This window comes from Phyllostomus discolor, chromosome 1, assembly GCF_004126475.2.
Source record: "Phyllostomus discolor isolate MPI-MPIP mPhyDis1 chromosome 1, mPhyDis1.pri.v3, whole genome shotgun sequence".
Lineage (NCBI taxonomy): Eukaryota > Metazoa > Chordata > Mammalia > Chiroptera > Phyllostomidae > Phyllostomus > Phyllostomus discolor.
The window spans coordinates 46,018,943-46,031,843 of NC_040903.2; the positions used below are offsets into that span (position 1 = coordinate 46,018,943).

Consider the following 12,901-nt stretch of genomic DNA (forward strand, 5'->3'; position numbering starts at 1 on the left):
ATGCCCTTTTGTTGGGAACCACCCTGCCTGGTATCAGAAGCTATAACCCCTGCCAAGGCTAAGGCTGAGGGAACGACCTTGGAACCGTAAGCCACCAAGAAGACAAAAGCTTATCTCCCTGGCAGGAGCACCGCTTCTGTTACTTCATCCATAACTGGCCCTGAATGCTTGGTCGGATAGCCAATGATGGGTAAGATTCCCCAAGGGGGGAATGATCTAAGACAGGCATGATCACATGAGAGGCCCCCCAAAAAAGGACTTTGGGGGCTACAGCAAAAGGGGGTGATGGACCCTTGCCCCTCGGCTTTGACAAATCCTGAGTCCTCATTGTCTGAGAGAAAATCTCCTAATCTCTTGGTTGCCTTAGTTCCCTTGCTCCACCTAAGCCTGAAACAATGACAGGGTGGTGCCGCCCTGTGCTGGAAAGGGCAGGTTCCTCGGTGATCGGGCCTAAGAAAGAATATGTAAAATCCTGTGAAACCTGCTTTGTTTAGAATGCTCTCAATTAACTGATAAGGGTCCAAGGAAGAAGTAAGTTTGTTCCTTAAATTTTTTTACGGCTCTTTGACCCTGACTCAAAATAGGCCTTCAGACTTCCTTGTTACCTATTGTTTGATCCTTACTTCCTGGCAATGAGTAATGAGCTTTACCTGAATTCTTATGCAAATGAACCCAATAGAAACCTGCTCGGGCGGGAGAGCGGGGCGCTCTCCCTTAGGGGTGCTTTTCCCTAGGGAGGGTGACCATGGTGCTCCCCACTAGAGAGAGTGGCCATTCCGCCCTTACTTCCCCACAGGACCTGGTTGTCTCTGTGTATGTTTCTCTTGTATTTCGATGAGCCATCCGCAGCATTCCGCGGTCACTGCAGGTCAGTGGCCGAGACACCCTTTCCTCCTCATCTTTAACCTCTTCCTCCTTCTTAATCCTTTCCTTTTTTAAAATTTTGTTTTTCAAATATTTAGCAGAAGGCAGCTATTTACTATCTAGTGTCTTGGACAGAGAGAAAAAGAGATGACAGATAGATGATAGATAGATAGATAGATAGATAAATAGATATGCTGTATTTCCTAGAAGGTTTTACCTTAATGTACCCTCTTCCAAAAAAAAATTAGAGACAAAGTTGAGCAAGTAATATTTTGCTAACAAAATGTTTTTTCAAACAATGTAGGTTTCTATTGTCTCTACCACTTCACATGTCCAAGTAATAAATAGGTTCTGGGAGGCTGATGTTAATGAGCCTCAAATTAATGCATGCAGTCTTCTTAGGGAGCTCCTGGTTTGAGGAAAGGAGTGAGACTGACCACGTGATACTGAGGGCTGTGCTAGGTATTAGAATACAGATGTATATAGTCATTGTTATGCAAGCTCTTTGAGACTCAGAGGGGGCAAATGAAAAACAAAGCAGCATGATGGAGCATAGAGAAGGGGGCTCCTTCCCTGACTCAGGGGCTTTCACTGGCCCCACATATCCCTTAGAGGACAGGACTAAGGTCCTGTCCTTAGAGGACAGGATTAAGGTGTCATGAGTGGCCCCACATGAAATAGTTGTAAAACACTCACTGCCTTAAAATTTCCCCCAGTAACTGGCCTATTTACTGTCAATTTGCCACAGTCTTTCTCCAAGCTAAAAATAAATATAATGATTAATACAATAAAAAAATCTGTATTTATTTACAAATATTCTAAGTAGGACCGATTTACTCTAAAATCATGTAATGAGTTTAATTATGTCCAAAGCTTCCTTACCCAGATTCATATGTTGAATTCCTAACCCTTAGTATCTCAGAAAATTAGCTTTTTTTTGTTTTTTTGGTATAGCATCATTGCAGTTATAATTAGTTAAGGTAATGCAACCTAAGGTCACACTGGAGTAAAGTAGGCTCCTAAGCCAGTATAAGTGGTATCATTATAAAAGGTAAAAAATTGGACACAGACACACACAGGGAAACTTCCATGTGTGGATGAAGATGTAGATTGATATGGTGCTTCTACAAGCCAAAGAAAGCAAAGATAGCCAGCAAACTGACAGAAGTGAGGTGAAAAGAGTGGAACAGAATCTGTGTCACAGTCCTCAGAATGAATGAGCCCTGCCAACAACTTGATCTTGTACTTGTAGGCTCTGGAACTGTGAAACAATAAACTTCTGTTGTTTAAGCGACTCAGCCCTGGTACTTTGTTACAGCAGCCTTAGCAAATGAACACAGACTATGTTAAAAAAAATCTGCAGAAAATATTTTAGTGATAGGCAGTGCTGTGTACTTGTTATAATGGAGTTAAGCGAAACAGTACATATTCCTTCTTTACAGAGAAACTGATATTACATTTTATAATAAAGATATTAGCTCAAAGTTCTCACAGTATCTGGAAAAGGAGTACTGAAAAATTTTTAACAATGTGAGCTCATTACAAGACTGACATAATATTAAATCCTTATTCTGCCAGTGCATAGTCACGTGCATTTGGACAAATGACCTGAGATTCTGTTTCTTCACTCTTGAAAACAGTAGATGTTGCCTGCAGCATAGAGTTATAATAAAAATTATAAAACATGATAAGTGAATGACACATAAATAACAATTAATAAAGGGTAATAATTTTAAATGTATAGCCCTAAGTGATATGAAAGCCTTAAAATCCTAATACATTTTTTAAAAATTGATTTATAAGTTCAATATCTCAACAAAAATTTTAACTGGGATTTCATGGACTTGACAAGTTGATCTAAAATTGATATAAACATGGGTCCAAGATAGCCAAGCCACTTATAAAGCAAAAGAAGGGGAAACTTGCTATACTGGGTCTCAGAAATTACTATGAATCTGTAGCTATTAAGACAGCATGGCACTGGCAAATGCAGCGAGAGACAACTAGATCGATGGAACAGACAAGAGAGCTCAAACATAGACACCTGTAGGAAAGGAACACGGACACATTTCAAAGGCAATGCTGGAAATCAGGGAGAAAATGAAGGGCTATTCACTATATTGAGATAAAAAAGTTACCTATTATGTTAAAAAATTAAAGTGGCCCCTTACCCCACAGCATGAACATACACACACACATACGCATCCAAGTGTAATCCTTAAAACTCTGAGAAGAAAATATAAGTGAATGTCTTTTGACCTTGGGATAGGGAAAGATTTTTAAAAGTAAATTGTAAAAAGCACTGTCCAATAATGAATAGCTATGCTCTCAGAATGGTACCTTCCCTTCTAAAATATAATTATTTTTCCCAGAACCATTTCAGTTTAAATCTTTTGTAGTGAAATCTACCAAACTCATTAAATTAGGTAAAGAAAAAAATATATATGAATGTAGGAATATTTAATGAGAAACTTATGTTTTATAAAGTGTCAGAAGATTCTGTATTTCTATGAATGAAGATTCTGACCTACAGACTGTGAAATCATGAAAAAATATAAGCAGTTGTTCTCTCAATGTTTTTATTTATATAGACTAAGGTTTTAATCATATAAGAGCATTAAATGATTATAGAGTGGATATGTAATTTTTATTTTCAACTAAATTGACTTATATAGTCACTGATAAGAGAATTCAAAAATTGCTTTTTGACCAAAAAAGTATCTTCTGACATCTGTGGACTCTTGTTATCAGATTCTTAAGTGATTTTTATTCCTGGAGATTAAGTTCCCTCATTGTTCCTAGAAGATTAAATTATATTTAAGGAGTTGTTCAGTACTAGCTAGCCGAGTGATTTTTCTCTTTAGGACAAAATAGATATTCAGAAAAGAAAGGGAAAGTACTTATCTATAGATGACTTACTTAAGGTCTTCTCAACTCTAGACACTTACTGTTCAGACATTTGGTTCTGATTAAATATCACGCCCAGATTTTAAACATACACACACACTCACAAATGGATATACTCAATTGACAGTGGAAAAATGCCGTGTGTACCAACAATACACAGCCACATTTCTGGATGTTGTTAGCATTCCATGAGGTGTTCAACAAATTTCATAGTTTGACTGAAGTAGGTGTTTGTAAGTGACAAATATGCTGAGTGAGGAAAAACAACCTTGCAATCACCATTTTATTAAGATTAAAATAATTTTATCCATTATATAAAAATGATACTGCTGAACATTAGCCTCAAGTACTTTGAAATTTCTTAGAACCATTGTTTCTTATATATGCTTCATGTCACAACCAAGGAAGGACAGACCAGAGACTTTTAAGATAGGGAATTGACACTCAGGGGTAATCAGGATACCAATGAAGCATTGATATGAATTTATGGTGTTTTCTTTCTTTAAAGTGTAATTAAAAGTTCAGTTAGCTCACTCTCCCTAGTCCCTTCATATCCTCTGTCAGAGTGAGTGTTAAACAATCCACTTTGTTTAGGTAGGATGGAGACTTCTGAGACCGCTGAGTTGTGGAAAACGTGATCTATGCAAATGCAACTCTTGAGTTAAAAAGTTTAGTGTTCATAGAACTGGATCATAAAATGATTTTCTATTGGAAAGTGTTCCCTCTTAGATGGAAAATTAAATATTCTGTAGAGTCACTAAACTTTTTATCTTGTAAAACACAGGAAATTTAGTGAAGAAAAATAAAAATGCTTAATATAGTTATGGAAAGCAAATCAAAATTGTTATTATGACAATGAGCCTTACTTCACACTAGTAATCCTGCTTTTCAGGATAACTCCTTTTCTTGTCTGTAGAAGTATTATGATGGGAAAAAGTAGGGAGGATCTGATTTACAAACAGCAGCTTATTTAGTATTTAACTTAATTATACATCATAAATAAATTATCATCTTGTCAAAACTAACCAACATTATGCCAAAAAAAAATAGAGTGGTTATTAGAAGTCTAGAAGTTCTATATAATTTATATATAGTTTTTATATATTTTATATATTTTGTAAAACTAAAAGATTTTTTCTTTTCTTGAAGCTATTTCTAGCTAGAGATAAGAGAGCATAAAAAGAGTAGTCTCCAACTGCCATACTTTAAAGAAAAATTAACCTTAAGGTTAAAATTACAAGTGGAAAATCTTTCCTTTTGAGGATCTTTTATTACTGGAACTTTTAAATGCAAAAAATGAGGCTAATTTTATTCTCTACTATTTAAAATCAGGTTACAAGTATGAAACATTAATTAGTAAAACTGTTACTGAAAAAAATGGGGTTTGGCTACCTGTCGTCATTCATAGGCAAATTCTGGAGGCACAGGTTGGTGGGGAAGAAAAAAGGTCATTAAAATGCTGCACAGTTTGGGAGGATTTGGACTCCCCATCTCCAGGCTCATCTCTTTTGCAAAACACAAAGGGAACCCAGCTATTCCCAAAAGGACCAAAACCCAAAACAATGACCAGAATTCCTAGAGCCCAAGGCAGCTAAGTAGGTGGCTCTCTGTCTTCAGGCACCCCCTCCTGGACACAGACACACTTCTGGAGTCTGTGTGTGTTGTTGGAGCTGCTATTCACCATGTGGCTTGCAGGAAAAGCTGGCCCCACAAACACTCTGGAGGAAGACAGCATGTTTCTCTCTTCCCTTAATTTATATTTTTAATTAATTTATATTTTGTAAGTGCTTAATGAATATTATGTACTATATTTACTTATTTTTAATTTAATCTTTATTGTATTTTTTCCATTACCATCTAGTCCCCCTATGTCCTTCTTCCCCAACAACTTCTAAAAGTTCTAAATAATACTGTAATTTTAAAATCTTTTATACTGTGATTATTTATACTGTGATTGACATAGATTGCTTACTCTGTGCTACTCATTGTGCTAAGGGTTCTAGCTTCATAATGACCCTACCAGGGAAGTACTATTATTTTATACATTTAATAAATGAAAATACTGAAGCACAGAGAAGTTATATAATGTGCCCATTGTTATATGACTAGGATGTTACAGAGCTGAAATTTAAAGCGAGAAAGTGTGAGCCTGGCCCAGAGCCTGCCTTCTTCTCTAAAACATGATGCTACACTGCCTCTCTCTGAGATGAATAGGTAGGTAGAGAGGTAATAGTGAGGTTTATTAGAATAGGTTAAGAGAACATGTATGTAATATTGAGGAGTAAGACTTGAGACTCAGGATAGAAATAAAACAAATTGTAAAACTTTTTTTTACTAAGTTTCAGTGAAATTAAATTAGCATATGTAAATGGTCTAACAGATTAATTTTAAACACAATGAAAGTTATTCTTCTACAATCGGTATTCAAAATATATTACAAAGTGCAACATATCAATGAGAAACACAAAAAATTCAATAGAAAACTGAACAAGAATAGTAAAAATAATTTACAAAAAACTTAGTAGATCTTTAGTTTCATTAGTTATCAAATATCAAATTTAAACTGCAATGAGGTAGTATTTATATCCATTAGATGGGCAACAATTGGTAAACCTGGTAAACTGACTTTTGGTGAGGGTGTGGAGAAATGAGACCTCATACGTGACTGGAGGAAATATAAATGCATACATGTATTGGAATGCAGTTTGGCGATATATAGTTGAAGTTGAAGATGTGCACATCTTACCCTTCTGAGTGTCTATCCTAGATAAAGTCTCCACCATGTACATAAAAAGTGATGCATAAGGATGCTCATGAAATACTGTTGTGTTTGTAACAGCAAGATGTGGAGACAACTACTGTCTCTTAGCAGTCAAACTGGCAAATTATCCCATGACACAGAATGAAAATGTACAACTCAATTTAACTGGATTAACATGGGTAAGACTTTAAAACGTACTTTAGATTAAAAAAATAGCACATTCAGTACAATACCATTCTTTAACATGTAAATACCACCAAGTAGTTGTATTGCATTTATTATTTGTAGAAACATGCATGTATAGTAAAGGTTTCAGGTATTAATGAGACTGACACTATCATTCTAGGATTTGGGCATATGAAAGGGGAAAATGATTGATGAATGGGGCTTCAGTATGTACATATTTCTAATTTAAAAAAACCCTGAAGTGTTGCAGGTTCAATTCCCAGTCAGGGTACATGCCTGGGTTGCAGGCCATGACCCCCAGCAACCACACATTGATGTTTTTCTCTCTCTCTCTCTTTCTCCCTTCCTTCCCTCTCTGGAAATAAATGAATAAAATCTTTTAAAAAATTATTTTTAAAAAAAACAAAAACAAAAATCCCTGAAACAAACACAAATAAATGTTACTATTTCTTAATCTCAGAAGTAGATAGATAGGTAGGTGTCATATGCATATATACATATTACTTTTTTATATAAAGGTTTTATACTTGAATGTTAAAGGGCTCAATATATTTATGGAATTTTTCTCTTAAAGGGAAAGAGAAGGGAATTGAAATATTTCCTTCATCAAAAATCCTTTGAGTTTTTATTTGCTAAACTCCCTTCTTCCTCGTTATGGGTATTAGTAATCTTAAACCATATTTACTTCTGTGGTTTCATTTTGAAAAACAAAAATTGGCTGGTTTAGATAAAGTTCTCTATTAACCTAGATTCCAAGCTAGCATTTGTAATAGGAAAATATTTTCTGCAGGGAAAAGTCAAAACATTTTGATGTTGACACAACTCTGGTGAAATCCCACAAAGGTCACCAAGCCTGTGATGCTACACAGTGTTGGCAATGTGAGTCCTGCAACTATTAGGTCTCACCCATCACTTGGTGTAGGTCTTTGGAACAGAGTGGAAATTTTCTGAGAACATGCATGATACTGTTCCAAGATTAATACTTAATGCATTGCTTTTACTTGTTGTCAAACTTTTACTTTGAGAAGCTATTTCAATGAAAATGTATGATTTTACAAATATATTATATTTGATGTCTTTTATTAAAAGACTTCTAACCTGCATTATTTGAAGTCCTTGTAATCCAAAAAAATGCTTCTTGAAAATTACTTTCCAATATGTAAAATGTATATTTGATATATTGGATTAGCCAAAAAGTCTGTTAAGTTTCTTACACAAAACAAAAGATACATTTTTTATTTTCACCAATAAGTTTATTGATTTGGATATTTTGAGTATGTTGGCTATCTCCTGTGTGGTATGATGTTGATAGTTCTCAATTAATGTCTCAGTTTGATTGCTATCAACTTCAACTGGTCTACCCAACCATGGAGTGTCATCCAGAGAGAAATCTCCAGTGGATTTCACAATCCACTTTTGACACTTCAATCAGTCATGGAACCTTCTACATTAACTGCACAAACCTTTTTTTTTTTTTTTTTTTTGCATTTCAGTTGCATTTTTATCTTTCTTGAAATAATAAAGCATAATAGGCTGAAAATATGTATACTCTTCCATCTTTGTTATTAAAAAATTTACATAAAAATTCCCTGATTTTGATGTTTTTAAAATAAACTCTGGTATGACACAATACAATTGAACAAAATTGTTTTGAATGAAGTTAAAGACAACTAAGCACTACTAGATCCATTATAGAAAAAGCCAAACAAACTTTTTGGCTAACCCAATATTTCACAATAAATCTCTAGAAGTTGGATGTAGTTGATGTTCTTAATTACTCCAGTAAATCATTATAAAATATGATTCAAAATACATGAGTGCTTGACAATTTGTTTTAAATAACTAGAGAAATATGAAAAACATACTACTTTTGCTTTTTGGAAATACTTAATTTTAAGTACATACTACATGTTGAGCCAAAACAAATAAAACCTTTTAAGCTTGAGGGAGAAAAGGTCATAAATGGTGACATTTTTATATTTTTCATATTTTAAATTTATAAAATTGTACTATATTTACTAAATACTTTTAAAAATTAACCTTATTTTTTTTTTGCTTCACATTTAGAGTGTCATTTATCTTTAAAACATGACAAGTTTAAGGACCTTTTAAAATTATTTTATTTGGCTTTTTTAAAAAAGATATTATTTATTTATTTTCAGAGAGAGGCGAAGGGAGGTAGAAAGAGGAAGAGAAACATCAGTGTGCAAGAAATACATCAAAGAGTTGCCTCTTGCAGGACCCCAACTGGGAACTTGGCCTGCAACCCAGGCATGTGCCCTGACTGGGAATTGAACCTATTTTATTTGTCTTGGCTGGGTTTGATGCCTGGTTGGGGCATGTGTGGAAGGCAACCCATCTGTTTCTCTTTCTCATGGATGTTTTTCTCTCTCTCTAAAATGAATAAAAAGCATGTCCTCTGGTGAGGATAAATAAATAAATAAATAAATAAAAATTATTTTATTTGAATTATGTTTTTCAGAAGAGAAGAGTCTGTGTTAGACATCTCTGAAAAATTTGCATGTGATTGGTGAGCCTCACTTGCTGGAAGGAAAATTTCAGACAGGTTTGGTGTCACCTGAACCTCAGAAACAACAAATGATGAAGCAAAGTAGTAGGAAATGCCCCACATTCTATGGGTAACTGAGTGAATGAATCAACTAAGGATACTGTAGCATTGTCAACAGGAGTCTTATGTCTATAAATCTTCTGAATGTTTTATTGCAGTAACAGATGGAGTCTGGACAATATTCATGGCTCCAAAAGAGTGTTGGCCTCCATCTCCATACACAAGACCTGAAGTTTTGAAGTGAAGATGGCACTTTGTTTCTCATTTGTGACAAATCCTAGAGGTTGCCATATTGGCATTTCATCTGAATAAGGAAATGAAACAAGCAGATAGATCCAGATAGAGTGTCTTACATACAGTAAAAACCACCTCTTTTAAAGCAGTGACTTTCAAACTTTTTCATATTATGGCATTTATAAACTAATTATTAAAATTCTGCAATACACCAAAAGTTTATTATATTTTTTGCTGATTGGACAAAAAATAGTTCTAATTTTTATTTACAAAAAAGTAATTACCTAGCCTTTTTGCTCTAAAGTGACTTTAAAAAAAAAATACCAGGTGCCTGTACTTGTATACAAAGACTTATGGTACCAGGAGTTAACCAATTGGACACAACCTCATTATGTCTCATGACCAGTAAGATGCAACTCTGTTATATGACCTACGTATTTATGGTTCAAGACAGGGCACTCACACCAATGCCTATCATTGTGTTGGCTGTTGTTATTTATTTTATTTGACAATATAAGAGAAAAGAGGTCAGTGCCCCTGACTATTTAGTCAGGTATTGCATATTTTAAAACTTCTTGCAGCACACTGGTTGAAAATCTCTGTTTTTTTTTAAAGTTTATTGTTACTATCATTTTTTTAAGATTTTATTTATTTTTATTTTTAGAGAGGGAAGGGAGGGAGATAGAGAGAGAGAGAGAAACATCAATGTGCAGTTGCTGGGGGTTATGGCCTGCAACCCAGGCATGTACCCTGGCTGGGAATTGAACCTGCGACACTTTGGTTCGCAGCCCACGCTCAATCCACTGAGCTACGCCAGCCAGGGCTTGAAAATCTCTGTTTTAAAGTAGTGTTTGATGAATTTTGATAAAGACATCAACCCATCTAGCCACTAATGATCTTGAACACCTTTTCATGTGTTAATTGGCCAATTATATGATTTTTCCTATGATGTACCTATACAAAACTTTCCCTTACTTATTAAATGGTTTGTCTTATTAATGATCTGTATGTTATATACATTGATCATGAATCTTATAAGATATATGTATCACAAATATGGTTTCCCTTTGTGACTTTGACTTTTCATTTTCTTAACAGTGTTGTCTGAGAATCAGCAAATTTGAATTCTGATAAAGTCAGATTTAATAATGTTTTTTCATTTATGACCTAGTGCTTTTACCATGTTGTCTAAAAAAGGTTTATCTACTCCAAAAATCACCAGAATCTTCTTCTGTGTCTTCTTTCAGAAATTTGATAATTTTAATTTCTATGCTTAGGTGTATGAAACATTTTAACTTAATTTTTGTGTTTGATGTGAAGCAAAGATCAAAATTCATTTTATTCCATGTGCAATATTTAGTTGTTTCAGCACCACTTAGTTAAAAGGCTACCTTTCCCCCATGGAACTATCTTGGCACCTTTGTAGAAAGTCAGTTGACTATATATGTGTGTTTTAAACGTTACTGGTTAAGAATTTAGCTCCTGAGACCCCTCCCTGTGCTCCCTAAGTGTCTGACATGGCCAAAGCCTATGGCCACCTCTTCAAGTTGCTGCTGATCCAGGACTCAGGGATGGACACAACTTGTCTGATCATTTGCTTTGCAGAAGACAACTTCAACCACCCCCACCATTGGAATTGATTTCAAGATCTGCAATGTGGATATAGAGGGGAAGAAGATCAAACTGCAAGTCTGGGACACACCTGGCCAAGAGTCATGAGTCATTAAGATGATAACTACCACCCATTACCATTGAGCCATGAGTCACTTAGAGGACAGAGGGAAGCCAGGGAGTGTGATCCAAGCTTCCATTGTGAACCCTGCCATCCTCCAGGACATTATTCTAGTATGCGACAGCATAGATGGGAAATCCTTTGAGATTATTCAGAACTGGATAAAGAGCATCAAAGAGAATGCCTCAGCTGGGGTGGAGCACCTAGTGCTAGAGAATAAATGTCACATGGGGACCAAAAGGAAGGTACAGAAGCAGCAGGCAGATAAGTTGGCTCAGGAGCATGGAATCTGAGTTTTTGATTCCAGTATGAATGTGAATGAGGCTTTCAGTTCCCTGGCCTGGAACATCTTGCTCAAGTCTGGAGGCCAGAGACCAGGAAATAGCAGCAAGCCCTCCAGCAATGGCTGAAAACGTGGGACTAAAAGAATACCAACAACTGCTACCTGGGTTGAGATCTCCTTTGGGCCTCCCCACCTTAAGCCTGGAGAATGAACCTGAGGGAGGGAGGGCTGAGGGGCTGTATGGAGGAGAAATAGAAGGCAGGGCTTAGAGAATAAAAGTGGGTAGATGGTAAAAGAATGGGGAAAAAATAGAGAAGAAAAAAAGGAAAGCAAGAGAAAGAAAGAAGAAAAGAAGGAAAGGAAGTAGACTAAAGAAGGAAGAAGCAAGAAAGGAAGAAATTGAGGAAGTGAAAAAAGGTGAGAAAGAGGTAGGAAGAGAGGGAGGAGAAAAGGAAGGATAGATAACCCTGGGCCTCAGACCTTCCCTGGGTTGTCAGGGCAAATACAAATGTAAACATATGATTTGAACGGGTAATGCTGGTACCATTTGCTATTGTGGCACCATTTGTTGAGCAGGCCTATGACCTTGTTAAACATGACTGCCATTTTACTCTTCTAAGTTTATGTTCCCAGGACTGGAAATTACTGGAAGGCAAGAACAGAACATGACTGACCATCCCCCAAAGCCTCAGGCAAAAGGTAAGATTGGAGCAAACTGGAGCTTACGAAAAACCAATCAAAATCTTCAGTGTTAGATGCTCCCAACAGCCCAGGGGCTACATGACAGCAGCCCTCCACCCTTCTATGATATAATATTAATCCAATAAAAGCTCAAAGCCCCACCCCTCAAAGCTGCTGCAACTCTCCACACCACACCCCCCTCCTCTCCTGGCCAGTGAATAAAAACTTTGCTCTTTGCACTTTCTTCTCTTTGTGAATTCTTTCACAGCCTGTGTCACCAACCACCATGATGTAATAATTGATTTATTTTGTTACTGGATCAGGATTTAGGGTCCTGTGAGAGGCTGGCTTAGAACCATCCTGTGAAAGTTTGGTCCTGTCAGTCTCTATGGTCTTTCTCAGTATTAAAGGCCACCATTTGCATAAAAGTCCTCAGGTTAGGCACCTTTCATCATTGTCTGAATTGCTCTCTACTCATAAACCTAATTCCTATTTCTATGGCAGTAAGGCCACCTGTATCTGGCTGGGTTCTGGAGATGCCAGGACTAGTCCTACAGCTTTCTCCTTTCACCAGCTGTTTAACTGACAAGCAAAACAGCAAAGAATAGAGATTGTTTTAACTTGAAGGTGTGAATATATTCTTTCTATTATGAGTTTAGATGATTGTTTTGGGCACAGCCTTCT

At 36.1% G+C, this 12,901-nt stretch overlaps 1 pseudogene; it reads left to right on the forward strand.

Annotated features, from left to right (window-relative positions):
* Window positions 1–11,268: 11,268 nt before the first annotated feature.
* On the forward strand, window positions 11,269–11,848 carry LOC114491326 (annotated as a pseudogene).
* The last annotated feature ends 1,053 nt before the right edge of the window (window positions 11,849–12,901 follow it).